At 42.6% G+C, this 27,021-nt stretch overlaps 1 protein-coding gene and 1 long non-coding RNA gene across 3 annotated transcripts in view; one reads left to right on the top strand and one right to left on the bottom strand.

Annotated features, from left to right (window-relative positions):
* LOC131184158 (uncharacterized) overlaps positions 1 to 4,334 on the bottom strand; it is a 61,485-nt gene extending 57,151 nt beyond the window's left edge. The window contains exons 1-2 of the long non-coding RNA XR_009151930.1: positions 4,099 to 4,334; positions 2,525 to 2,715 (exon numbers count right to left, since the gene is read on the bottom strand). This is a non-coding gene — a long non-coding RNA (uncharacterized LOC131184158). The remainder of the gene's footprint in view (positions 1 to 2,524; positions 2,716 to 4,098) is intronic.
* Positions 1 to 27,021, top strand: part of FTO (FTO alpha-ketoglutarate dependent dioxygenase) — a 219,338-nt gene that overhangs the window by 148,363 nt on the left and 43,954 nt on the right. The window lies entirely within an intron of this gene.

The following is a 27,021-nucleotide window of genomic DNA, read 5'->3' as shown; positions in this document are numbered from 1 at the left end:
GACCATTGTGGCAAGAGATTGTATGAATTTTTAGGCTCAACACATTTGGAGAAAAATATGAAAGAGGGGTTATGTTCAGAGGTGGGTTTCAGCAGGTTCTGACCAGTTCTGGAGAACCGGTAGTGGAAATTTTGAGTAGTTCGGAGACTGGCCCCACTTCCATCCAGAGGATGGTAGAGGATAGGAAGGCCTGGAGGAATGTTGTCCATGGGGTCACGATGGATCGGACACAACTTCGCAACTAACAACAACAAAAATGTTTCCAGAGAAAGAAAGGCATAGAATCCATGTCATTAATCCAGTTTGAAAACGCCAGATTTGGAGAGAACACGAATGTTCTCGCATCTTGGGGTGGGGGAAAATATTGTGGGAATTTCATTTGGCTGGATTTACGATGCGCATTAGGCCAAAAAAAGCAGCGGTTGCAGTTTGCAGACCATTATTTATGCCTTAATGTGTTACGCGACCCCAGCCGATTGTAGTTTTAGTCAATAAACCATGATTCAGCTGGGACTGACTGTGACATGTGAACCAGGGTTCACTTTTACTCTAGAGGAAGAACATTCTTTGTTGGCAACAGGGAAGGCAGTCAGATATCATGCACATCCTTCTTAATGTTAATTTTTTTTTTTAACATTAAGCCCAAACTCTTCTCTAGAGCTCTTCTCTTAAGCCCAAACCATAATTGATCTTTGAAGGTTAGCTAGCAACCTCTCGACTAAACGTTGACCTCTTTTTTTACTTGATGGCCTCAAACTTGGCATCTTGGCTGCATTAATTGATTATTTTAATAAGGTGGCACACTAAATCTTCTATGGGCTGTAATAAAGAATGATCTGAAGGATTTGTTCCCACATGGTTGCTTTGACAGAGGCCAAAACAGTCGCATGAGCTGGATTTCACCTGAAGAACCAAGAACTGGAACCCTCCTTGTTAATGCTTTATTAACAAGGGTCTCCATTAAGTTATTATTATGATTGGCCTGAAAGAGAGCTCCACCTCTGAACCCCAATCAGCTAAAGGCATTTGATGAAAGCATGATAAATATTTAGAGGGAGCAGAGAATGGGAGGAAAGACACAAAAGCGGATTTCATGGAAACGGGACTTCTTGAATCGATGTGATTCAAATATTGGTCTGTTTTTAATTTCCTCTTGTTCATCTTTTAAAGCAAAAGAGCTGAATGGACAACCCAACATTTGACGTGTTTTACCATGTATTAAACTTCATTCTTCTTAAAGTACAGAACTGTTTGGTTGTGAGGTTTTTTTTAGTTTAGATTCTACTGTAGTTTCAATCTACGGTCGTTTTATTCCTGTATACTTAGAAGAGTCGACATGATACCAGCTTGCAACCAAAGAAAAGTTCTCCCGAGACTTAGATGACCCATTTGTCCTTCATGATATGAGAGAGAGAGAGAGAGAGAGAGAGGGAGGGAGAGAGAGAGAGAGGGAGAGAGAGAGAATCTATGAATGTTCTCAATCCTCCAGATTATGGTAGTTCCAAAGGTGTTTTTCCAAAAGGCAACTGGACATTCTTGTTTGTTTTGTTTTTCCTTGAAAATGTTTCCTTTCTCATCCGTGAAGCTTCTTCAGTTCTGAAGAAGAGAGAACAGAACTGAAGAAGCTTCTTGGAGGAGAAGAGAAATGTTTTGGAAAAAAAAAAACCAAGGAAGTCCAGTTATTTTTGGGGAAATCACATTTTGGGATGAGAGAGAGAGAAGAAAGAGAGAAAGAGGAGACAGAGAGAAAGAGAGAGGAGAAAGAGAGAGAGGAGAGAGAAAGAGAGGGGAGAGAGAGAGGAGAAAGAGAGAGAAGAAAGAGAGGAGAAGGAGAGAGAGAGAAAGGTGAGAGAGAGAAGAAAGAGGAGAAAGAGAGACAGAAGAAAGAGAGAGGAGAAAGAGAGTGAGAGAAGGAGGCAAAAAGAAAGAGAGAAGAGAGAGAGAGAGAGAACTGGGATCATTGACTGAACCAATAAGGCTGAGAAGGTGCGTAAGCATATATACGCATACACATACATAACTTGGAGGAAAAAAATAGCAGTTGCCTTCAAAATAAAAGCAATGTAGTTGTATTGCATACATAGTGTACAGTTATTTAGAAATTTCTAATTTCTGAATGACCACACAAGGGCCCGACAGGGACAACCAAAGGGCCGGATGCGGCCGAGGGGACTGTAAAATGCCCAGATCTGACCCAGGCGATCAGATCAATCAAATCAGAATAAAGAAATTAGCAAGTATATTCAGGAGGCATCAGATCTCTCTGTCACCCCCTGCCCCCCTCTCCCATCAGCAAGGCAAATTATTATGACAATGAATAGTATTGTGAGAAATATCTCCTTTCCCTCTCTCCCAATTCTGGCTCCGTTAATTAAATTCCATCGTGTAGCCCGAGCGTTTTGGCAGGGCCCGTTTTTTGACTGATTAGTGCCTTTGAGATGAAGCAAGCATGTGGAACAGGAGATGAATGGCATGTAAGGGCCAGGTAATTAATTAATTGATCAGCATGGATCGTCTTTCCCACCTCTTTGATGAAGGTGAAGGATCGTCCTCCTAGGTAAATGATGCTCTCGTTCACACCTGGGAGTATCTCGCCAGATGTATAAATTGGACCAGCTCTTTGCCTCCGACGGACCATTCCAGACCGTGGTCTCGGTATCCAGAAGACAAATGACAAGACCGGCAGCTCAGATATTTGAACCAGGTCCAACTTCTCTGTTATAGGAAAAAAATAACAAGAGTTGGAAGGGACCTTGGAGGTCTTCTAGTCCAACCCCCTGCTTAGGTAGGAGACCCTACACCTCTTCAGACAAATGGTTGTCCAATATCTTCTTAAAAACTTCCAGTGTTGGAGCATTCACAACTTCTGGAGGCAAGTTGTTCCACTGATTAATTGTTCTCACTGTCAGGAATTTTCTCCTTAGTTCTAAATTGCTTCGCTCCTTGATTAGTTTCCACCCGTTGCTTCTTGTCCTGCCCTCAGGTGCTTTGGAGAATAGCTTGACTCCCTCTTCTTTGTGGCAGCCCCTGAGATACTGGAACACTGCTATCATGTCTCCCCAGTCCTTCTTTTCATTAAAGTAGACATACCCAGTTCAGTGGTGGGTTTCAAATTTTTTTACTGTGGGTGTGGCATGGCTTGGTGGGTGTGGCAGGGGAAGGATACTGTAAAATCTCCATTCCCGCCCCACTCCATGGGAAGGATACTGTAAAATCTCCATTCTCACCCCACTCCAGGGGAAGGTTACTGCAAAAATGCCCATTTCTTCCCAATCAGCTGGGACTTGGGAGGCAAAGAATAGATGGGGGCGGGGCCAGTCAGAATTTTTACTACCGGTTCTCCGAACTACTCAAAATTTCTGCTACCGGTTCTCTAGAACTGGTCAGAACCTGCTGAAACCCACCTCTGACCCAGTTCCTGCAACCGTTCTTCGTATGTTTTAGCCTCAAGTCCCCTAATCAACTTCGTTGTTCTTCTCTGCACTCTTTTCTAGAGTCTCCACATCTTTTTTACATCGTTTAGGTTGTAAAGGTCTGTAAACCTAAACCAGTGGTGGGTTGCTCCCGGTTCTGTCCGGTTCTATAGAACCGGTAGTAAAACTAGTGGGAGGCTCCGCCCACCCGCCCAGACGTCATAATTGACGGTCTGCACATGCACAGAAGCTTCTGTGCATGCGCAGAAGTGCATATGTGCGCACGCGCACTCCCATTGCAAAGCGGTAGTAAAGATAAGTAGAACCCACCCACCCCCCGACCTAAACACACTGGTTCCAACCACAGGATCCCTAGACTGGAAAACATCTTTTTTCTAGTCGCTTTCCCTCCCCCCCCCACTTTTTTTTTCTTTTAGCAATTATGGACTAGCAGGTTCAATTCCTGCCCTCTGAAACAGCTGTTTTCACAAAGGCACCGTAGCTATTTTCCCATCGCATTTAACACCCCACCCCAGAAAATGTTCTTGTTTGCTTGGCTTTGCCTTTGTCAAGAAAGGAAAAATTGCTGGGAAAGCTATGCTTGTTTGAAAATACTTTCACTAATGGAGATGTGGGCTCTATATTTAGCCCGTTGCTTTCCCAATAAAATTAAATGAAAGCTTACGTGCATCTGCTTCTCATCACGGCCATGGCGGTTAGAGAATAGCATTGTCCTGATGCAAACTCCACCCACCCACACAAAAAAAAAACTATAGCTCCACTTGCTTTTTTAAAATTTATTTTTGCTATTTGCATGCCGCCTTCATTATTTTTACAAATAGTCGGAGAACATATCTGACGCACCTTCCTCCTCCTCTTTTCCCCACAGCTACAATCCTTTGAAGTGGGCTGGGCTGAGAGAGTGAGAGCGATTGGCCGAAAGTCCCCCAGCTGGCTTTCGTGGCTAAGGCGGGACTAGAACTCACCATCTTCTGGTGATTGGCTCAAAGTCCCCCAGGCAGCTTTCATAGCTAAGGCGGGACTAGAACTCACCATCTCCTGGTGCTTGGCCCAGGCAGCTTTCATAGCTAAGGTGGGACTAGAACTCACCATAACTGGCTTAAAAGTTTTATTAAATTTTATTGGGGCTATGTATGAATTTTAGGGTTTTAAAATTGACTGTTTTAAATTTCGGCCATTTATATAATTATGCTTGGTTTTAAGTTCTTTGTTTTAATGTGTATATTGTATGGTTTTATTACTTGGCTGTACACCGCCCTGAGTCCTTCGGGAGAAGGGCGGTATAAAAATCTAAATAAAACTAAAACTAAACTAAAACTAAAACCATCTCCTGGTGCTTGGCCCAGGCAGCTTTCATAGCTAAGGTGGGACTAGAACTCACCATCTCCTGGTGCTTGGCCCAGGCAGCTTTCATAGCTAAGGCAGGACTAGAACTCACCATCTCCTGGTGCTTGGCCCAGGCAGCTTTCATAGCTGAGGCGGGACTAGAACTCACCATCTCCTGGTGATTGGCCCAGGCAGCTTTCACAGCTAAGGTGGGACTAGAACTCACCATCTTCTGGTGATTGGCCCAATGTTCTCCAGGCAGCTTTCATGGCTAAGGCGGGATTAGAACTCACCATCTTCTGGTGATTGGCTCAAAGTCCCCCAGGCAGCTTTCATAGCTAAGGCGGGACTAGAACTCACCATTTCCTGGTGCTTGGCCCAGGCAGCTTTCATAGCTAAGGTGGGACTAGAACTCACCATCTCCTGGTGCTTGGCCCAAGCAGCTTTCATAGCTAAGGCAGGACTAGAACTCACCATTTCCTGGTGCTTGGCCCAGGCAGCTTCCATAGCTAAGGCGGGACTAGAACTCACCATCTCCTGGTGCTTGGCCCAATGTTCTCCAGGCAGCTTTCATGGCTAAGGTGGGACTAGAACTCACCATCTCCTGGTGCTTGGCCCAGGCAGCTTTCATAGCTAAGGCGAGACTAGAACTCACCATCTCCTGGTGATTGGCCCAATGTTCTCCAGGCAGCTTTTATGGCTAAGACAAGTCTAGAACTTACCATCTCCTGGTGATTGGCCCAAAGTCCTGCCCTCAGGTGCTCTGGAGAATAGCTTGACTCCCTCTTCTTTGGGGCAGCCCCTGAGATATTGGAACACTGCTATCATGTCTCCCCTAGTCCTTCTTTTCATTAAACTAGACATGCCCAGTTCTTGCAAGCGTTCTTCATATGTTTTAGCCTCCTAATCATCTTTCTTGCTCTTCTTTATTATCCAATCACCATTCCTCTTCAGGTATTAAGCCCAACTTCTGAACAACCATTCTTCTTGATTTAAATCTGTCTTGAATCCCCGATTCTTTTTGTGCGTGTGAAGATAAAATGGAGATAAGAAAGAAAGAAAGAAAACACATGTCGCCTTGAATTCCTTGGAGAAAACATGGAGCTTCACTGAAAAAATTAAACTTAACCCGTAACAAATATTTGTCATTTTTTACATCCCTTTAAAAAAAAAATTCAGCAAACATTGAGATAATAACACTGTCTGCCGAGGGAATCATAACATGACATTACCCCATCTAGTTATATAGAATTCATCCATTTCCTCTCCTCTTGGATTTGAGGAGTGTCTCTTTAATGGGTGTGTCTGCTATATTTAATAGACTTCTAATTAAAGTGTTGTTGTATAATTTTGTTTGGTTGTTTTAGTCAGGGGAAGATTAATTACATGTAATGACATAAGTGAGAGGAATGTATGTAATCACATAATTAGAACGTGTGTATGTGTGTTTGTGTCTCTGAGTTTCCGCTCTCCTCCCATTCCCGACTTTAAAAGGAAAAATCTGATTTTATTTCTTTAAAAAAATCTGATTTTTCACAAATATCATAGGGGCCCTAAAATGGTGGGTTTCTAGTTGATCCGTCAAGAAAGCGAGATCTTTCCCGATTCAGAAAAATCTTTTCCATGCATGTCACAGAAGCAGCACACTAACACATCAATTTTCTGGTTCAAGGATGTTTAAACAATTATTATTAACTAGCTGAATAACCCTTGCTTCACTACTTATGACCATTTTTCACACTTACGACCCCTGTAGCATCCCCATGGTCTTGACAGACTCTCATTGTCATCATCACCAACGAAGTATATATGGAGAAATGAAGGGTGCTGCTGAGGCCCCGCCATGATACTCCCTATCCTGTGGTAGACCTGCCCCTGCACTTCAAATGTTGGCATAAAATTGTCCCTCCTTCACCTCTCTGGCTCCAAAAGATGTCATTTGGAAGCATCCGTTGTACTTCCGGGTAGCAGAAAGACGGCCTTTTCCCTTTAACTTGTGTTGAGTAGAAGGAACGGATTTGTCTGAACTGAGGAGGTCAGTATAAAAAGTGAGTTGGGGGTGGACACTATGCAGGAGAAATTTGGTTCACAATCCATTGGTTCAGTGGTGGTCGGTGATTGAAACACATAAGGGAATATCTCTCCCGCCGCCTTGAGTTTGGAAGCAGTTCCATAGGTGGAAGGCGTAGACATTTTGGTGAGGTAGCAACATTTAGTACTGTAAGGAGCCCCAGACCACTCCTGAGTAAAGGAGTGGAGCGTGTGTCAGTTTGAACTGAGGTAACAGAATGTGAGGCATGTGGCAGTTGGAACAGAGTTCTTTTCAGGTGGGGAGGAGGAGTAGAACGTCTAACTCCTTAGCATCAGTGCGTGTTAATATACTGTATATGAAATACTAATGATCTGATGGTCATTTCAAAAAATCCTTTCTTAGCGAGCACCTAGAAGCCAAAAGGAACATACGTGCCAAATTTCAAGTTTGTAGGCTTTACAGTTCTGGAGATTTTGTGCTGAGCACCAAAGAATTGAGGCCATTGAACTCTGGTGCTGGAGAAGACTCCTGCGAGTCCCTTGGACTGCAAGGCGATCCAACCAGTCGGTCCTAGAGGAGATCAACCCTGACTGCTCCTTAGAAGGCCAGATCCTGAAGAGGAAACTCAAAAGATTTTGGCCACCTAATGAGAAGGAAGGATTCACTGGAGAAGAGCCTAATGCTGGGAAAGATGGAGGGCAAAAGAAGAAGGGGACGGCAGAGAACGAGGTGGCTGGATGGAGTCACTGAAGCAATTGGCATGAGCTTAAATGGACTCCAGAGGATGGTAGAGGACAGGAAGACTGGGAGGAATGTTGACCATGGGGTCGCGATGGGTCGGACACGACTTCGCAACTAACAACAACAATCATTAGACACACCTATGTCCTTCCTACCTGACTTCCGATTTCTGCATTCTCGAAACATGCCATGGGGTTTTGTTTTGTTTTGTTTTTCTTCTTATGACGTTAACTTTTCTTCCAATGAGTCCTATTCCCAGCCATGGATATTGAACACCAGGGTCCAGTTCGTTTCTCTTTTCCCAGACTATTTTGTGGACTCAGAGTTGGGTTTTGAATTAGCACGATCACTTCATGTCCCAGTTCTCTCTGGAAGAATGATGGACGTTCTTTCCAATACGATGTTTGAGCAAGCCCCATCAGATTTATCTTCTCAGGTAGCATTTGGCTAACAACTGTGCCGTCAGATATTTATGATATAGCGTTCCATTTGGGGTCCCTTCGTCATTTGCATCTTGCCTGCATGCCAAAGACATATATTTTATTCTTCAATCAGGTCATATCGACACATGAAAGACACCTCCTATAAATTCTTTACTACAGCTTGTGATTCAGGAAATATTTTATGGAAGACATATTTTAAGTTGTCCATCCTTTGATTTCCCTCAGAAACTAATAAATAATCAACAAAAATATGATTAAAGGAAAAGCTTGTGAACTGCATCCAGAAAGGAAGGCTAGCTGGTAGAAAAATCTTTCTGATCCATATCCATTTATTCTCAGAAACGGAATTCTAACTGAGGTTTTCAAAAAAAAACTAAAAAAAAAACTGATGAAAGGTTTGGCTAAGTTTTAGCATCAGATACCCATCTTCAAACTCTCGGTTGAAGTCTGGAAGGGTGAAAGTTTGGATGTGGAAATTAATAGAAAGATGAAGTGGGTTTTAGTCCGGATGGCAAATTATTTATCTTAGGTAATTAAAGTTTCTTGAAACAAATTGAGTTTGAGTTTCAAAGAAATGTTCGCCAGAACTTGGTTTAACTCCTTTTTAAGGAAAAGAACTGCAGAAAAGTAATTTTTGCAAAGAAATTGAGATTCTACATAGATTTAAAAAAAAAAAATACACAGAACATTTAAAACCAATGTAGTTTTTGCTAGAAGCGGGTATTTGATGGTGTAAATAATATCCTGCACTACTGTACAAGTGGAGCTGAATTAGGGAAAAGAACATTTATTTTGGAAAAGTCTGTACAGATTCTCAGTCACCCAGGTCATGGTTGTCCTTATTTTGGAAGTGGTTAGTTTGGGCATGAAAAGCAATACAAAATATCTGTCGGTCATTTCTTAAATGCCATATACAATCATGCAAGTCATCAACAAGCAGGAATTGCAATATGGTTAATTGGTGTATATATATGAGCAAAATTTCACTTGAGAAAAGTTGGCCTAAAGGAATGTTTTTCAACCTTGGCAATTTTAAGATGTGAGAATTCAGCTCCCAGAATTCCTCAGCCCTTTCTCTCCCTCCTCCTTCTCTCTCTCTCTCTCTCTCTCTCTCTCTCTCCTTTGCTCCCTCCCTTTCCCTCCCTCCCTCCCTCTCTTTCTCTTTCTTTCTCTCTCTCTTTCTCTCCCTCCCTCTCTCTCTGTCTCTATCTTTTTCTCTCTTTCTCTCTCCCTCCCTCTCTCCTTCTTTCTTTCTCTCTCTCTCTCTTCCCATCCATCCATCTCCTTCTCTCTCTTTCTCTTCCTCTCCCTCCCTCTCTCCCTCCCTCTATCTTTTTCTATCTTTCTCTCCCTCCCTCTTTCCCTCTTTCTTTATCTCTCTCTCTCTCTCTCTTCCCATCCATCCATCCATCCAACCAACCAACCAAACCTACCATGCTGGTCTAATGCAGGCGGCCTTTAAACTAACCGCTCTAGGATGAGAAAGAAGAACAAATCCAATACTGGATTAATCAGGACTAAAATCAATCTCCCCACGCCAGGTCCAGCACCTTAAAGATGGATGGAGATAGAAGATTGATTCTCTTTAACCAGAAATGGTCATTGCAGGCGAATTTAACTCATTTCCTAGTTAAAGTTCTTCCCGACACCCCCCCCCCACAATTACTCCAAAAGGGGATTGCATCTCTCCCCTTCCTCTAATTCTTGCAGCAGGTTGGAAGGCGAGCCTGTGGAAGGAGATAACGTCAGCAATAAAAAGAATGTGTGGGGAGAATCAGCTAGGAAAATCTCATTGGAGGCCTCCTATCCGATCAATGATTCCCGTGTCAGTTAAATTAGAGGCCAGGATTATTCTGATAAATCTGTTGTCCAAACAATTCTCTAATTTTGGCCTCTCTGGTGCTTTCTGTGAAGAACAATGAAAAAAAAAAAAAAAAAAAGGAAATTCGGTCTCTGTCTGTCCGTCTCTGTCGGTCTCCCTCTCTCTCTCTCTCTCTCTCTCTCTATTTTAAAGCTTACTTTTAATTTCGTAAAAACCAGTCCAAAAGGGTTGCATTTAGATCTGGTTCCCAGCCCCGTCTCTTGACCTTTTAATTACTTTATATGAAACAGCACTGAGGGTATAATAAAAAATGGGGAGGGTTGCCTCTCGTTTGCTTTATTCATAAATTAAAGCTGTTAGCTCCGCCGAGGTGAAAGTCAAGCCAGAGTGTTCATTACCACACAACTGACGTCTTGTCAATAGCCCTGCTTTTTAGTTTGTTCTAGTCAGCACTTGTGTTCATTTTGCTGGGCCATTGGGAAATAAATACAACAAGATTATACATTTGGAAAATACCGCAAGAGTTCATGGAGAAGGGAGGAAGGAGGGAGGGAACGGGGTTGGAAGCAAGAAAAAGCAACAGCAAATGATAAATTATAGACTGGGTAGAAAGTGACAGGTTATCTGGTGCTATTAACAGCCAGAGATAATTGCAGATGAATATTGTAATGGTGAGTTTTCCAACTTACAGTACACAGCGCTCAAGATCAATCTTCTAGGGGGAACAAAACAATTTGTATTAAAACTTAATTCGCCGGTTAAGTTTCTGCAGCATACAAGGGAGACCACATATGGTGTTTTCAGGAGGTTCAAATGCACCGGAGAAGTATACTAATGTTCCCAGCTTTGGAGAAACTGGCTTGTAATGAAAACAAATGTATGCCCTTATATTCTACGTTGTCTCTACTTAATCCAGAGTGTACAGTTTGCTTCTCAAGGAATTTAGCGTCCCAGGTTTCCTGAATCAAAAAAAGGAAATTCGGTCTCTGTCTGTCCGTCTCTGTCGGTCTCCCTCTCTCTCTCTCTCTCTCTCTCTCTCTCTCTCTCTCTCTCTCTCTCTATTTTAAAGCTTACTTTTAATTTCGTAAAAACCAGTCCAAAAGGGTTGCATTTAGATCTGGTTCCCAGCCCCGTCTCTTGACCTTTTAATTACTTTATATGAAACAGCACTGAGGGTATAATAAAAAATGGGGAGGGTTGCCTCTCGTTTGCTTTATTCATAAATTAAAGCTGTTAGCTCCGCCGAGGTGAAAGTCAAGCCAGAGTGTTCATTACCACACAACTGACGTCTTGTCAATAGCCCTGCTTTTTAGTTTGTTCTAGTCAGCACTTGTGTTCATTTTGCTGGGCCATTGGGAAATAAATACAACAAGATTATACATTTGGAAAATACCGCAAGAGTTCATGGAGAAGGGAGGAAGGAGGGAGGGAACGGGGTTGGAAGCAAGAAAAAGCAACAGCAAATGATAAATTATAGACTGGGTAGAAAGTGACAGGTTATCTGGTGCTATTAACAGCCAGAGATAATTGCAGATGAATATTGTAATGGTGAGTTTTCCAACTTACAGTACACAGCGCTCAAGATCAATCTTCTAGGGGGAACAAAACAATTTGTATTAAAACTTAATTCGCCGGTTAAGTTTCTGCAGCATACAAGGGAGACCACATATGGTGTTTTCAGGAGGTTCAAATGCACCGGAGAAGTATACTAATGTTCCCAGCTTTGGAGAAACTGGCTTGTAATGAAAACAAATGTATGCCCTTATATTCTACGTTGTCTCTACTTAATCCAGAGTGTACAGTTTGCTTCTCAAGGAATTTAGCGTCCCAGGTTTCCTGAATCAAAAAAAGGAAAGTGGTGTGACATAGGCCCAAGTAAGGTAGTAGTAAACGCAGTTCAAAAATAAACAAACTATTAGAACAGCTGAGAATTAACTCACTCTCAGCATAGTCCAAGCTAAATCAAAGCAAATTCTTCATAACAATTCTTCAGTCTTATCACCAACCTTGGTCTAATTCGGCAAACTGCCAAAGGCTTTTCTTGGCAAAAGTTCAAAAGCAGAAGACGCCGACAAGAAATAAATGCAGCAAGACAAGGAGAAATTCTATCAGCGTTGTTTTCCAGCAAAGAGCCCAAACGCTGTTGCTGGTCTTTTAAGCCTGATGGAAGGGGCCAATCATCTCTTGGCCCTACTCCCGAATCGTCCTCTTTGCTTGAGCTGCTCTTGCCTTCTGGCAGCTCTTCTCATGCGTGCATTAGGAACAGGATCCTCCTGTTCCTCTGCCTCACTACTGTCGGCCTCTGGAGGCTCTCGAGTCTGCACATCACTCCCAGATGGCCCTGGCCCAACCTCATCCAGGCCTTCCCCAGCCTCCAGAACTAGTCTATGTTCTTCCTCAGCCTCATCGCTGTCCGACTCTGTTGGCAGCTCCCCAGGCTGCTTGTGGACCACAACAGAAAGAAAGAACCTTTGTTGATTGGTGGTATCAAGAGCGGGTAATTAGAAGTCCAGTCAGTTCAAATGAATCTATAAGTTTATTGTATGCAAAAAGCTCTGTACAAGAATCTGAACTACTAATGGTCAAGGTGAGTTGGTGGTAGATAAGAGTCAACAGAGTTCAAGGTGGGCTTGACTTAGTTCTCTTGTGGGCATGAAGGGATTTGAGGCTGATGATGTGTGCTTGACCACTCCCTCGGGTTCAGCTTGGTCATCTGCTACACCTTGGATCCAACTGCAAGGGCTTTTAGTTATTTATAAACTAAACCTTTTTCTGCTCGTTGCTTCTGTCATGTGTGAAATATCAATGCTACTTATTTGAGTTGTCACTGAAATGAAACAGGTCCAAAAATTGCAGGTACATTTTATTATTTATTTATTTAACTACTCATTTATTAAATTTATATGCTGCCTATCTCACTGTCCAAGAGGCATTGCCACTTTTGAACTTTGGATAGGTGGAATAGCTATTTTTCCATTCAGAAATTGGTTAAATTGATTTCCCCTTTCTATTTGATTATTCTTGCAGTATCTTGTATACCTGATGTGGGAATTGTGCTAGGAGCAGAACATGGGAAATTGTAGAAAAATGGTTTAAGAAAGAAAAGATAGTATTCGTAGTTCAGGATTGGATTGTGGAGTCTTGGTGTGTCTTGGTTGTTCGCTTGAAGACATTTCCTTACCAGACTTGGTAACATTGTCAGTGCTAGTGAGTGTGGGGTTTGTTCTCTGTTTACATACAGTAGCTTGCCCTGCCAGTGTTGATGGGGATATGATTTTTTTCTCTGCTAATTCTTTGATTAGGGTATTGCTTTCTGCTCGATTGTTTGTCTAGTGTTAATCCCTGCTTATCTGGCTGTCGACTCCAGGAGAGGATATGTTTTGGTCACTCAGTTAAGCAGGCTAGACAGATGCTGGGTTGTATTTTGATGAAGACCCCAATGAACAATTACGATGAGATAAAAATAAATTGCATCGCTTTGTCCGTGTCTTGTTTTTTTATCCCTCACCCTCAGGCAGTTTCTTCCAACAGGTTGAGCTCACAGTTGTAGACAAACCCATGATTACAGCATCTTGTCTCAAATACTTTAAATGTTGCTTAACAAGAAAAATATGTCAATAGACAATGAAAGCTTACATTTTATGCTTCCAGCTTCAACAGAAACTGCTCGGAGCAATGCTGTAAATTACCCCTGAAGAACGACAAGGGAGAGAACCATTTTTGTGACACGGGGACAGAACTGCCTGTGTAATTAGTAACATTTAACAATATATTAAGCATCTCCTTTCTTTTTTTTTTTTTTTAAAAAAAGTTTTATTTTTACAATCATATCAAATAATTCATCCAATGTACAGTTATATACAATTAGTCGGGCTTGCCCAGTCACCACCCCCCTTTTTAACACTCTTCCCTCTTCTACCTTCTTTTACTTTCCAAACCTTCCTCTCCTTCTCTTATCTACATCCTCTCCTCCATCCACCCTACACTCCTTCTCCCTCTTCTACCCCTCTTCCTTCCTCTTCTCCTCTTTCCTACCTCCTACTCTCTCTTCTCTCCCTCCCCACCGTTCTAAAATGGTAACTGGACAGACCTGACCCTACATTAATTATATTTATACATCTTCAATAATCCCTGTACATTAACCATCACTCCATCTCTACCTCAACCCCCAGTTCCCTCCCCTTACCCCCCGACTTCCCAGAACAAAATGCAGAGTATCAAAACTAACAATCATAATCCAAAATAATTCCTAAATCATAATCTCTAGTCACTCCACACTTAATCACACTCTCAATTCCCCTCTCCTTCAGAAATATATCTAATACAAAATATTTCCTAAATTTACTCATATGCTATTCGATATTTTTTTATCTGATACTTATTTTGAATATAATCAATAAGCATCTCCTTTCTAACCCGGTTATTGCCTCCCCCTTCCACTCCTAACCTTTCCCAGCTTAGAAAAAGCCCCACCTACCTTGACTATAAATCAAATCTTAGTTTTGTCAACAGGTTACATCTGACTTTGTTATTTAAGGAAAATTGCCGAGTGAACACCTTGTTCAAAAATTTGGTTACGGTATATTATGGGATGAGCTATACATTTAGAAGGGAAAAAAAAAAAGAAATCAGGAGAGAACTCCACCTAGTCTTCTCAGGAAGATGTTTTCAGGGTGGAGGAGAAGAAAATTCGTATTTGCTCAGAGGGCCCTTTTGTTAGTTTTAGACGCTGTTTGCATGGATCACAGCACCATGAACGAACTGGGCCTTAATGCTGAGGGAACGTGGTCAGACTTTCTTGGGTTTTTTCCCTTGAAAACATTTCTCATCCAAGCAGCGGCAGCTGCTGCTCTCGCCGCCGCCACCGCTGCTCCCCCTCCTCCTCCTCCTTCTTTTCCTCCTCCTTCTCCTCCTTCTTTTTCTTCTTCTTTTCCTCCTTCTCCTCCTTCTCCTTCTTTTCCTCCTCCTTCTCCTCTCCTTCTCCTTCCCTTCTCCTTCATCTTCTTCTTTTCCTCCTCCTCTTCCCCTCCTCCTCCTCCTCCTCCTCCTCCTCCTCCTCCTCCTCCTTCTTCCTAGCATATTTTTGGACACCCACAAGGTCGCCAGCCATTGACTTCTAGTTGGTAGGCAGTCTTGGCCACGGCGGAAGTTGCTGCTCTCTGGACATGTCCATACCAGCGGAGTCGACCTTCTCTCACCTTTTCTATAATATTGTCGAATGGTGTCATTTCTGATTTGGTCAAGAAGGGAGATGCCCAATATCCAACAGAGCATTCTCATTTCCATGGAACGGAGAGAGCTGGTCCCTGTTGTTGCTGCCCAGCATTCAGTGCCACAGGGCGGATGGTTGTCTTGTAAATCTTAGATTTAAGACGGGTTGACATTCATCTCATATAATGCACAAGAAGGCCTCTGGTGGCTCAGGCTGCTAAGACAGTCTGTTATTAACACAGCTGCTTGCAATTACTGCAGGTTCAAGTCCCACCAGGTCCAAGGTTGACTCAGCCTTCCATGCTTTATAAGGTAGGTAAAATGAGGACCCAGATTGTTGGGGGCAATAAGTTGACTTTGTATATAATATACAAATGGATGAAGACTATTGCTTGACATAGTGTAAGCCGCCCTGAGTCTTCGGAGAAGGGCGGGATATAAATGCAAAAAAAAAAAAAAGTTTCATAAAATTCAAGAAGCTTCTTCAGTTCTAACTGAATACCCCACCCTTTACTTTGAAACTGAAGAAGGTTCTTGGATGAGAAGTGAAATATTTTTAACGGGGGGAAAAGCCAAGAAAGTCCAGTTGTCTTTTGGAAAAGCACTTTTGGGACACCCACGACGTGGATGATTGAGAATCTCCATAGACATAGAATTGGACATTGGGCAATTTTTCTGCAGAAAACTGTGCTGGATAAATCTTTGGTCTTCTCTAACAAGTGTTCTAATTTTTTTAAGCACATTTGAGTGTTTCGCCTATTAAGGAATAATTAATCTGTATTACCTCTTTAGAGTTTTCAAACACATCCCTGGGATGTGGCATGAATGAACTAGCAGATAATCTGTTGAAGAAGGAACTAATCCTACTCTTTAGTTTCCTTTCTCCGTGTGTTTGTGTAGAGATATTTCTTAGATTTGGAAAATCTTGTTTGTGTTACCGGCTCTTTGGAGAAATGAAAGTACTTCGATTTGGTTGATTTATATATATTTTCTTCAGTTCAGTTGCTCCACATAAACCTTGAAAAGATAGGCTGCTAACTGATCCCTTGTTGCGATTTATGGCTGCATATGAAGTGTCTTTGTACAGCCACTAGAGTGGGACAGAGATAAAACAGAAACATGACAAGGAACTGAAGAAAACCACAGCAGTTAATGGGCTAATTTGCTCCAATTTCTTCTCAAACAAAGCTTTGTGTATTACCAGTTTTGGGATAGCCTTTTAACAAGTGTATTATCGTTAATTGACATACTTATTAATAGTTACATTCTTTCTTCTGCTGGACCGTGTTCCTTCAATACATAGTAAAATGAATCATGATATAATTTATTTAAAAAACAGTTTATTATATAATAATAATAATAATAATAATAATAATAATAATAATAATAATAATAATCTTATTATTAATGTCAAGATTATTATTATTATTATTATTATTATTATTATTATTATTATTATTATTATTTTGTAATTTGAATTTAATAAACCGTTTAGCATAGAGCTCTTCTGAGTTCCCAGTATTAAAATGTAAAGGTTGAAAGTATGGGTTATTTAATCAGCGGCAATAATTAATGTATTCATGGCAGGAATGTAATGTGGACCTTAACTGAATTTTAATCAAGGCTTTGGCACTGAAAAACATAAACAATCATCCATTTTGAGCACCATGTGTCCTTTGAGGTGTGTATGGTAATGTGGTGCCAAAGTCTGCCATGTAATTTCTCCTGGGCAAAACGAAAGGCTTCTATTGTGATTCAATATTGACACAATGCATGAGAAGGTCTTGGTTATGGGTAGTTCTAGAGCAGGGATCTCTAAATTTGGCAACTTTAAGACTTGTGGACTTCAACGCCCAGAATTCTGCAGCCAGTCAGCTGGTGAATTCTGGGCATTCAAGTCCAGAAGTGTCGTGTCCCACTCCTCCTCTGACGGCCGGGTCTGGGAAGTCTGTATCAAGTGTGGCCACGAAGCCTCTGCAGCTTTGCCAAATTCCTGTCAGAGTTCTCAGGGCAGGCAGGAATCCAAGGTGTGACTTCAGCAACCAGATGAGACTTTGCCTGACTCAAGGAATGCCAAAAAGCAGATCCTTTATATAGGCCATGGGGTGTGGCTCCATGACTCAGTACTTATCCAGGCCTGCCCCTCCCTTCCTTTTGCTGACGTCGCCTCTCCATTCTCCGGAAGCGGGGATCAGCCCACCTTTCGTCTTCCTGCTCAGCTGCCGGCAATTCTAGCTCGTGGCTGGCTTCATGCTCACATGCTATAGGAGGGAGGTTTGTTTGCTCAGTCTGTCCGGGCATGGTGCCAGGGCTGGGGGCTGGAGGCATGCCAGGCCATTCTTCTTCACTATCAGTCTCTGGCTGAGATAGCAGGAGATGGGAGAGGCCCAGCTGCAGAGAGGAGGGCGGGCGAGGCACAACAAGAAGTCTTAAAGTTGCCAAGTTTGGAGACTCCTGCTTTAGAGGATTGGATGAGTAGTTTTTGTATCATACCGTCACTAAGGACGGTAGGTTGTCCTGTCATTTATTGGACAATTCTTTTTTTCCGTGGGTCTGTAGCTTGTATGGTTTTTCCTACATTGATAAGTCCCAAATAAATGTAGTACAAGGGTGAAATGCTCCTGGTTCGGGCCAGATCACCCGATTTGGTAACGATGGCAGCAGGTGGTTTGGAAGAACCGGTAGCAAAAATCCCTGTCCCCCTCCATGCCCAGCTGAGCCTAGCGATCATCAGAGGATTTTTTTTTTTTACTTTTAAAAGCATTTTTTCTTTGCCTGAGCAAATGCTTTTAAAAAAAAAGCCTCTGATGATCGCGCGGCTCAGCAGGGATAGTCAGAACCCTTTAAAAACTTTTTTCCCACTGGTGATCCCAGCTGAGTTGCCTGATCGCCAGAACCTTTTAAAAGCATTTTTTTTTACAACCTCTTTGGCTGAAGCATTTGTAGAAATGCTTTTAAGAGGTTCTGGCGATCAGGCAACTCAGCTGGGATCGTCAGAACCCTTTAAAAACTTTTTTTTCCTCTGGCGATCCCAGCTGAGTTGCCTCTGGCGATCCCAGCTGATTATCACAGGCTTTTAGAAGCATTTTTTTACAACCTCTTTGGTCGAAGAGGTTGTAGAAAAAAATGCTTTTAAAAGTTAAAAATAAAGTTGGCCACGCCCACCTGGTCACATTACCCCACCACCACCAATCCACGCCCACAGAACCGGTAGTAACAAATTTTACATTTGACCCCTGATGGAGTAGTGGTATTCAGTTTCCTTCGCTACTGGTTTGCAAATGTGAGCCTCCCGCAGCCGCCGCTACAGGTTCCCCCAAACTGGAGAGAACCAGCTGAATGCCACCACTGAGTAAGTGCAAACCATTCTTTTCCAAGAGAATTTCCTCTGCCTTGGAGAAGGCAAAGTGATGAGAAATGCGTATCAGAAAAGGGCTTCTGAAGAATGAGAAAGGAAAGCAGAACAGAAGAAAAGTTTGAGAAGACAGATAGATCTTAGCACTTCACTCCCAAAGCGTTCTGGCCAGGATGTGAAAAGTGAGACGTCACTTGACGCAGAAAGGATTCTTAACATGAGAAGCCACTAGAGGTGGATTGAAATGACGTTCCAGCTGGAACTTTCTCATCTCCCTCCGGTTCCAACTCAACGATAAGAAGAGAACTAATTGGAAGGCAGGTTGAACCGTGACACGTCTGTCCCTCGGTACAAACGAAGCATTCACAGAGGCCGCATTGTTTTTGTCACTTCTCGGCATGTTGAACTTAAAAGTAACAAGGGAAGGGGATACGTTCTCCAGGAGAGAAGCTATGATTGTCCCAATGGTAGAATGAGAAGACTAAAAGTGTTTTGTGGCCCCGACAAATATGATACCTCCCTTTTCTTCTTCTTTTTTTTTTTTTGATCAAAGCGAAGGATCAAAAGCCGGGCAGAATCAGTAGCTCCCGCCGAGTTTCCATGAACACGTCTCACCGCCTCCTTGTCACTCCATTGTTGAAGGAGAAGGGACAAGGTAATTGGATCCCAAACCTTCTTTCCCAGATGTAGTCAAGGGAGCTGGGCTTTCAGGTCATTCGCAATGCCACGGGCTAATGTATAATGCATAACACAACTCCGGAGTCATTTAAGAAGGCAACGTCAAGCGTCGTGCAATACTTTCAAGCGCTCGAAGTAGCAGAACGTGAACTATCTCTTAACTGTATCATGCAGACATCGCTGTAACAAGACAAGGGGTCAAGAATTTTTAACAATAAAAGAAGAAGGGGGTTGGTGGGGTTGGAGGTGAGAGAAGGAAGCTTGGGGCTGTATCTACTCAAATCAATTCCTTGATGACTTTCATTTCAATTTGGATTTCCTGCCTTGCATTTTTCATTTGTTTTGGGGTGTGCGTTTTTTTTAATTTTCATTCAGAAAAAGAGAAGAAAAAGCAATGTTGTTGGGCATGGGTCTTTATCACAGATGAAAGAAATGGATGAGGTTGACCCTTCCTACCCCATCATCCATCCATCCATCCATCCATCCATCCACAGTGTCTGTCTGTCTTTCTGTCCATCCATCCATTTATCCATCCATCCATCCATCCATCCATCCATTCACAGTGGTCTGTCTGTCTTTCTGTCCATCCATCCATTTACCCATCCATCCATCCATCCATGTATCTATCCATCCATTTATCCATCCATCCATCCATGCATCCATCCATCCATCCATCCATCCATCCATCCATCCACAGTGTCTGTCTTTCTGTCCGTCCATCCATCCATCCATCCTTCCATCCATCCACAGCATCTTTCTGTCCGTCCGTCCATCCATCCATCCACAGTGTCTTTCTATCCATCCATCCATCCATCCACAGTGTCTTTCTGTCCATCCATCCATTCATCCATCCACAGTGTCTTTCTATCCATCCATCCATCCATCCATCCACAGTGTCTGTCTTTCTCTCCATCTCTCCATCCATCCATTCTTCCACAGTGGGGGAAAAAAGGGGGGGTGTTGATTTATTTTCAAGTTTAGCTTCACTCGAGACTCTGCGAATCAAATTAGCACCATACCAGGGCTGTGCGTTGGGGTGTATTTAAAATTTCTGTGTTTCCTAGGGCATTAAAAAAAAGGGAGGAGGGGGGACTGACTTCCACAGAAGTCCCTTTCAGGAAAAAGAAAAGGAAAACATATGTTAACCATTGTATTTTGGTGGCTCTTTCGTTAATAACTCTGACATGTCATTCCAATTCTGGTAGGTCTAATAGATTAAACATGAGCCTCTCATTATTCAAGGTGGTTAAATATTTTGGCTTGCTTTGCCAGCCTAATTTTTTATTCCTCACACAGTCAGGCTACCAAAATTGACATCTTCTTTTTAAATTGTTTGGCAGTGTTAATACCTCTCCTCCCCTCCTTCCCCCCCCTCTCTCTCTCCCCCTCCTTCCCTCCTTTCCTCCCTCCTTTCCTCCCTCTCTCTCTCTCTCTCTCCCCCTCTCCCTCCCTCCTTCCCTCCCTCTCTTTCTCTCTCTCTCTTTCTCCCTTCCCCTCTTCCTCTCCTGCTCAGAATTGCCACTGATGTAAAATATTACTAGTTGGCGTCTTTTCCATCCCCGTTTTAATTATTCTTGACACCGTAGAGAAACATCTAATATAAATCTGTAATGCCTGCTGATGACAGACTATACGGTTGGAAGGCCGTGTAATCTCCCCACAATTAATTAAAGTGCATGGCATTGTTGCCTTGTGTGTGTCTGTGCGTGCAAGTGCGCGTGTGTGCGTTTGCGCCCCCCCCCCCCCCCCGCGCCTGTGTGTCTGTTTATCTAGCATCCAGATGCCACTAACTGGCTGAAATAAGACCGCTGTCAACTGTAAAAAATTAAGATCCAGAGCCTGAGAAATTTTGTTTAAAAAAAAGAGAGGGGAAAAAAAACCAGATGCTCTTCTGATGTCTCCTTTACTCCTTTTTTTTTTTTTAAGAGGTATTGTTTTAGTCTTATCATTTTAAGGATGATTTGATCATTAACGTAGTAACTCTCGCGTGCTTAACTGTTCGCAGGTCTGTGGTTCTGAGCATCCGGCCACCCTCTCCGTTGTTCCGTGGTTACTTTTTTAAAAAATGCAATAACGCTAAAGGGAATAAACAAGCTTTCAAAAGGAATGCCCTCCTGTGGAACCGAGGCAAGCGGAGACCAGAACTGGTGGGGTTGTATCAAATTGGTGCCGTGATGCAGATGTGTGTGGCTGGACCAAAAAAAAAAACCCCAGCTAGCTGTCACACTGGAATGTTTAGCCTGTCAGACTGATATTAACACCTGGGCCTGCTCAGCAGTAAATTAGAGTGTTAATTTTCAGTAGCATAAAGACAATTAAATCCAAATTGGCTAGTATGGATATTGTCTTTTCACTTGTGGGTTAGATTGAATCTAAGCTTCCATCTATTTCTCCCTCCAGAATTATTATTATTATTATTATTATTATTATTATTATTATTATTATTATTATTATTATTATTATTATTATTATTATTATTATTTCTCTTATTCATTAAACATGAAACTCATTGTCAACTGATCATTTAAAAATGTGTTGTCTTCCCCTTCCCCTTCCTCCTCCTCCTCCTCCTCCTCCTCCTCCTTCCTCCTCCTCCTCCTCCTCCTCCTCCTCCTCCTCCTCCTTCTTCTTCCTCCTCCTCCTCCCCCCTCTTCCTCCTCCTCCTCCTCCTTCTCCTCCTGGTTAAGGGTCACAAATAGTTGTAAGCAGTGGTGGGATTCAAGTAATTTAACAACCGGTTCTGTGCCCTAATGAGTTCTTCCAACAACCAGTTTGCCAAACTGCTCAGAAAGTTAACAACCAGTTCTCCCGAAGTGGTGCGAACTGGCTGAATCCCACCACTGGTTGTAAGCCCTTGTAAAATTCCTATTGTATCTGTGTAGTATTTTATGCATGCTATAGTTTTCTTGCTCTGTTTATTTTGCTTTGTGAAATAGTTTTGAATAATTGGCAACATAGTAGGCCCTTGTCATCTCATTGAGCTAGATACCTCTGGAGTAAAATCACCGATACAACATTTATGTTATCTAATGCAAAGTTGTTTGAATTAAAAGGAGGAAAACTTTCTTCATTTACATGTGCCCCGGCTTGGAAGAGGGAGAGAAAAAAGAAAAGAATTTGCCTTCCTTTTCTTTTAAGAGTTGTTTCAGGGCGGTAGAGTGAAAAGATAAATTCTCTTACGAGGCATTTCTGCGAGGGAAGAAGGCCCCTGATATATTTTCAGTTAACACCTGTGGAACAGAATTACATCAAGAAAAAAAAATAATATTGAGCCGCAAAAAGGAAGTCGGGAAGAAAAATTCCTTCTATATTACAAGAATAAGTGGGAGGACGGAGTATATATTTCGGCAACTTCATTCCTTATCATTGATCTATATGCAAGGCACCAAGAGGGAGCTGTACTTAAATCATAAGCAAATTGTCACTGAAATGCCCCATTGATATCTGTTCTGCTTTATTGTGCAATCCAACGTGGGTTATTTTTTCTCTCCCCCCCCCCCTTCTAAGACTTGGTTTTTTATTATTATTATTAATCTCCTCCACCCACACACACCGTTTGGCTATTGTCATCATTACTTAGTTCATTTTTTTGTCTCTAATAGATGTGATTAAGTATATTTAGCACTATGTAATAGGTTTTCTGCCTGATTGCATTCCAGCTAATGTAGATTCCCTCCGAGTGTTTCCTGACAGCTGCTGTAAATCCCAGGTTGGCTTTTACCCCGCCGGAGACTTCTCCCATGCCTCGCTAACATTAAGGGGAATTAACTCTGTTAGACTAACCAGAAAATCCGGGATGAAATTTGATTACGAATAAAGCTCAAATTAACTTTGAGACTTGGGGTCTTCTTTGAACCAGAAAGATCCAAATGGGCGGGGTGGGGGGGTGAGGGGAACACAAACTCACTTCAGGATTATTATTTTTTTTTTTGTTCTCGGTTAACTTTGGAATGAATTATTAGTTTAAGCGCTGGAGATTAAACGGTCTGGTTTCAGCAGTAGTTGGACACCAAACTTATTCTGCTCCTATAGAATAGCATTCTTTATTGGCCAAGTGTGATTGGACATACAAGGAATTTGTCTTTGGTGCATAGGCTCTCAGTGTACATAAAAGAATAGAATAGAACAGAACAGAACAGAATAGAATTCTTTATTGGCCAAGTGTTATTGGACACACAAGGAATTTGTCTTTGGTGCATATGCTGTCAATGTACATAAAAAGACAAGATACATTCGTCAAGAATCATAAGGTACAACACTTAATGATAATCATAGGCAGTGATAAAATCCAATTTTTCTGTGGGCGTGGCTTGGTGGGCATGGCAGGGGGAGGATACTGCAAAATCTCTATTCCCTTCCCACTCTGGGACAAGCCAGAAGTGGTATTTGCTGGTTCTCTGAATTACTCAAAATTTCTGCTACCGGTTCTCCAGAACCTGTTGGATTTCTCCCCTGGTCATAGGGTATAAATAAGCAATCAAATCATATCAATCTTTTTGATCAATTTGATTGATCATATCAATCAAATCTTCCTTCCTCCTGGCATCTACCTCCCCCCTTCCTTCCTTCCTTCCTTCCTTCCTTCCTTCCTTCCTTCCTTCCTTCCTTCCTTCCTTCCTTCCTTTGTCCCTCCCTCCCTCCCTCCCTCTTTCTTCCTTCCTTCCTTCCTTCCTTCCTCCCTCCCTCCCTCCCTGCCTTCCTTCCTTCCTTCCTTTGTCCCTCCCTCCCTCCCTCCCTCCCTCTTCCTTCCTTCCTTCCGTCCTCCCTCCCTCCCTCCCTTCCTTCCTTCCTTTGTCCCTCCCTCCCTCCCTTCCTCTTTCTTCCTTCCTTCCTTCCTTCCTTCCTTCCTTCCTTTGTCCCTCCCTCCCTCTCTCCCACTTGACATTTAAAAGGAAAGGAGCAGGAAGATTGAAATCTCATTGCCTTTCAACAGAAGTAGGTTTCTTGTATAAGCGCACAGAGAGGCCAAAATGAACAAGAATATCTATGTATCCCCAGTGCCAAATCCTCCAGTTTCTCCGTCCTGCCGTTGTTTTTTTGTTTTTTCCCCCACTACACTCTTTAAGGTTAGCAAAGATGCCGAAATCCCTGAGCCTGGAGTCCAAGAGCATCCTTTGCAGACGGGAAAACGTGTGTCGTCGCCCCCCCACATTTGATGGAAGGTCAAATTGATAAACAAAACCTAACCGTCTGGGTAATGACTTGATCAAACTAATTCATACGGACCCGGCTTGTACAGTGAATTACTTTTTCTTCTGGATCAGATGGGGCTCTTCACCTCTGTGCCCCAGGAATTATTGCTGATGGTTATCACCAAATGGTTACCAACCAAGCCTTCCAGCCTATTATTTTAGGGGGAAGATATTTCTTCTTCTTCCTCTTTGTTTATTTTGCATCGGTCTGGATCGTCTGAAATACACCCACCTAAGTGGGAAAAAACTTGCTTTAATCTCCCTTCTTTTTCTCCTGGCTTGGGAAGCTGTTTGTTTTTTTTTTAATTTAAATTTTATTTTTGAAACTTCACATCTCTATATATGCCCTTCCCTACCCTTTAATGAGAATTGCTGGCGTTTGATTTCCATTGAGATTTTTCCAGGAAGGCCTCTTTTTTGGAGCATCTGCCCTGCCCTTGATATTTCTCTCTCTCTCTCCTCTCTCTCTTTCTCTTCTCTCTCTCTCCTCTCTCCTCTCTGTCTTCTCTCTGTCTCCTCTCTCTCTCTCTCTCTCTCCTCTTTCTCTCTTTCTCCTCTCTCTCTCCTCTCTCTCTCTCTCTCCTCTTTCTCTTTCTCTCCTCTCTCTCTCCTCTCTCCTCTCTCTCCTCTCTCCTCTCTCTCTCTTTCTCTCCTCTCTCTCTCTCCTCTTTCTCTCTCTCTCCTCTCTCCTCTCTCTTTCTCCTCTCTCTCTCTTTCTCCTCTCTCTCTCTTTCTCCTCTCTCTTTCTACTCTCTCTCTCTCTCTCCTCTTTCTCTCTTTCTCTTCTCTCTTCTCTCTCTTTCTCCTCTCTCTCTCTTTCTCCTCTCTCTCTTTCTCCTCTCTCTCTCTCTGTCTCCTCTTTCTCTCTTTCTCTCCTCTGTTCTTTTTCTCCTCTCTCTCTTTCATTTCTCTCTCTCTTTTCTTTTTCTTTTTTCTTTTGCTCATAAATTCAACCAGAGTCAGGAAGATAAACTCATATTTTGTGTAAGCCCAGCCCGACAATAGGTATGATGAAAACATTTCATCTTCTCACCCCGTATGAGGGGAGAGGGGAAAAAATGCTATCGTTTACACATCTTTCCTTCCTTCCCTCAAATTGAGAGCCTTCTGTCGCCCTGGGCTGCGGTGGGGAAATGTTAAAAGAAGTCGCGTTTTCCTCAGAGTAGAGTGAAAAATGATCCAAATAGGGGCCGGAGTTGGCCGTACCGAAGCAGCAGCAGCAGCAGCCGCCGTTGCCGCCATTGACAATTTAAGGGCCATCTCAATATGAACACAGCCATTGTCGGCTCATCTCCGGTTATGATCGGCAATTATAGTTGCATAATTCCCCTCATCGTCTCAGCTCAGGGTCTTTATTTTTCCACTCGGTGACATCCCTGAAGTGTCTGATGAAAATGTCATATATCATCCCGGGCCTTAAACAAACCCATCAGGGCTGTGGGAGGAGAGGATGTGCCAGGCCTCAGCCAAGCTGATATTCATCACCGGGAATTCCCTCCCCGACTTCCTATATTTATATTTATATTATTTTATTTTATTTTAACTCCCAGAGAGGTCGTGACACTCATAATTTCCTTTTTGATATTGTCCTCCCACTGATATGACAAGGGGCTATAAAAACCCTATTGTGTGCCCGCAGTTTAGAGCCATTTCTGTGGAGGTTGATTGCATGCAATAACGCTCCCACTACTGAGGGATTCGCTGGTACTTGGCCGTTGCGCAGATAATTAGATTTGATGTCAACATTTCTTTATCACCTGCATCCTTTTGTGCATTTGCGTGTCAAGTTGTTATTTCTGGATTTATTAGCACCCTCAGAGCTACTATCTATCTGTCAGCTTGCAGGGATGTCTGTGTTGACAGTTGTAAAGTTAATTACTCCTACTAATGAGCAGAGGGCTTTTGGTGGACATGGTATTTTGGGCATTTAGAAGGGATAATTAGAATTCCTGCTTTCGCTACTACCATCCTCGTGGCTGTGTGAGAGGCTGCAGCTGGAAAAAAATGCTGTCAGCACCCTGGACAGCGCCATTCAGAAAGACGTTGCACTAAACATAAGTGAGTTCCAAGGATTTTTTTTAAAAAAATAGAACCCTCATTTTCTAAATCTGTAAACTAAAAAGCACAACTAATTTTAGCCTCCGTTGTGACAGTAATTTGGCCGTTCTCTTAGCTTCTGTTATTCAGTGGGTCAGATGATTTATTGTGAACTCTCTGGCTTTTTTGTGCCCTGCATGGGAAAAGATGGGCAAATATTTAATTTCTCTTCCTCTCCCTTTGCCCTTGAATTCTCCCCGCCTATGGCAAGTCTTTTAGAAAGGGCCACTGAAATTGCACATTCAGAACATAAAACTAGTTAATTTTTGCTCAAAAGAAAGTAAATTCTGCATTTGGGCTGAACTGACTCAGTTTCAGGTCCAAGATACAGTCATATTCGCCTTTTCTTTTTCTGTTTACCGTACAAGGTATGAAGTCTGAAGCTAGCGAGACTAAAACTCACAGTCCCCTGGTTTCTTTGCCGGTACCTTAACCATTATGCCAAACTGAATCTCCAGTATGTATGACTATATAGGACAATACAGGAAGTCCTCGAGAGAGGGAATAAGAGAGAGAGAGTAAGAGAGAAAGTATGTAAGAGAGAAAGAAAGAGAAAGAGAGGGGGAATAAGAGAGTAAGAAAGAAAGTGTGTAAGAAAGAGAAAGAGTAAGAGGCAAATGTCGGTTAGCGGCCCCCAGGGGGAAAGCCTTCTCTGTGGTGGCACCGGCCCTTTGGAATGAGCTGCCTCCC

Source organism: Ahaetulla prasina, chromosome 12 (genome assembly GCF_028640845.1).
Source record: "Ahaetulla prasina isolate Xishuangbanna chromosome 12, ASM2864084v1, whole genome shotgun sequence".
Lineage (NCBI taxonomy): Eukaryota > Metazoa > Chordata > Lepidosauria > Squamata > Colubridae > Ahaetulla > Ahaetulla prasina.
Note: the sequence above shows the minus strand (reverse complement) of the source record. Positions and strands in the feature narration are given on the sequence as shown.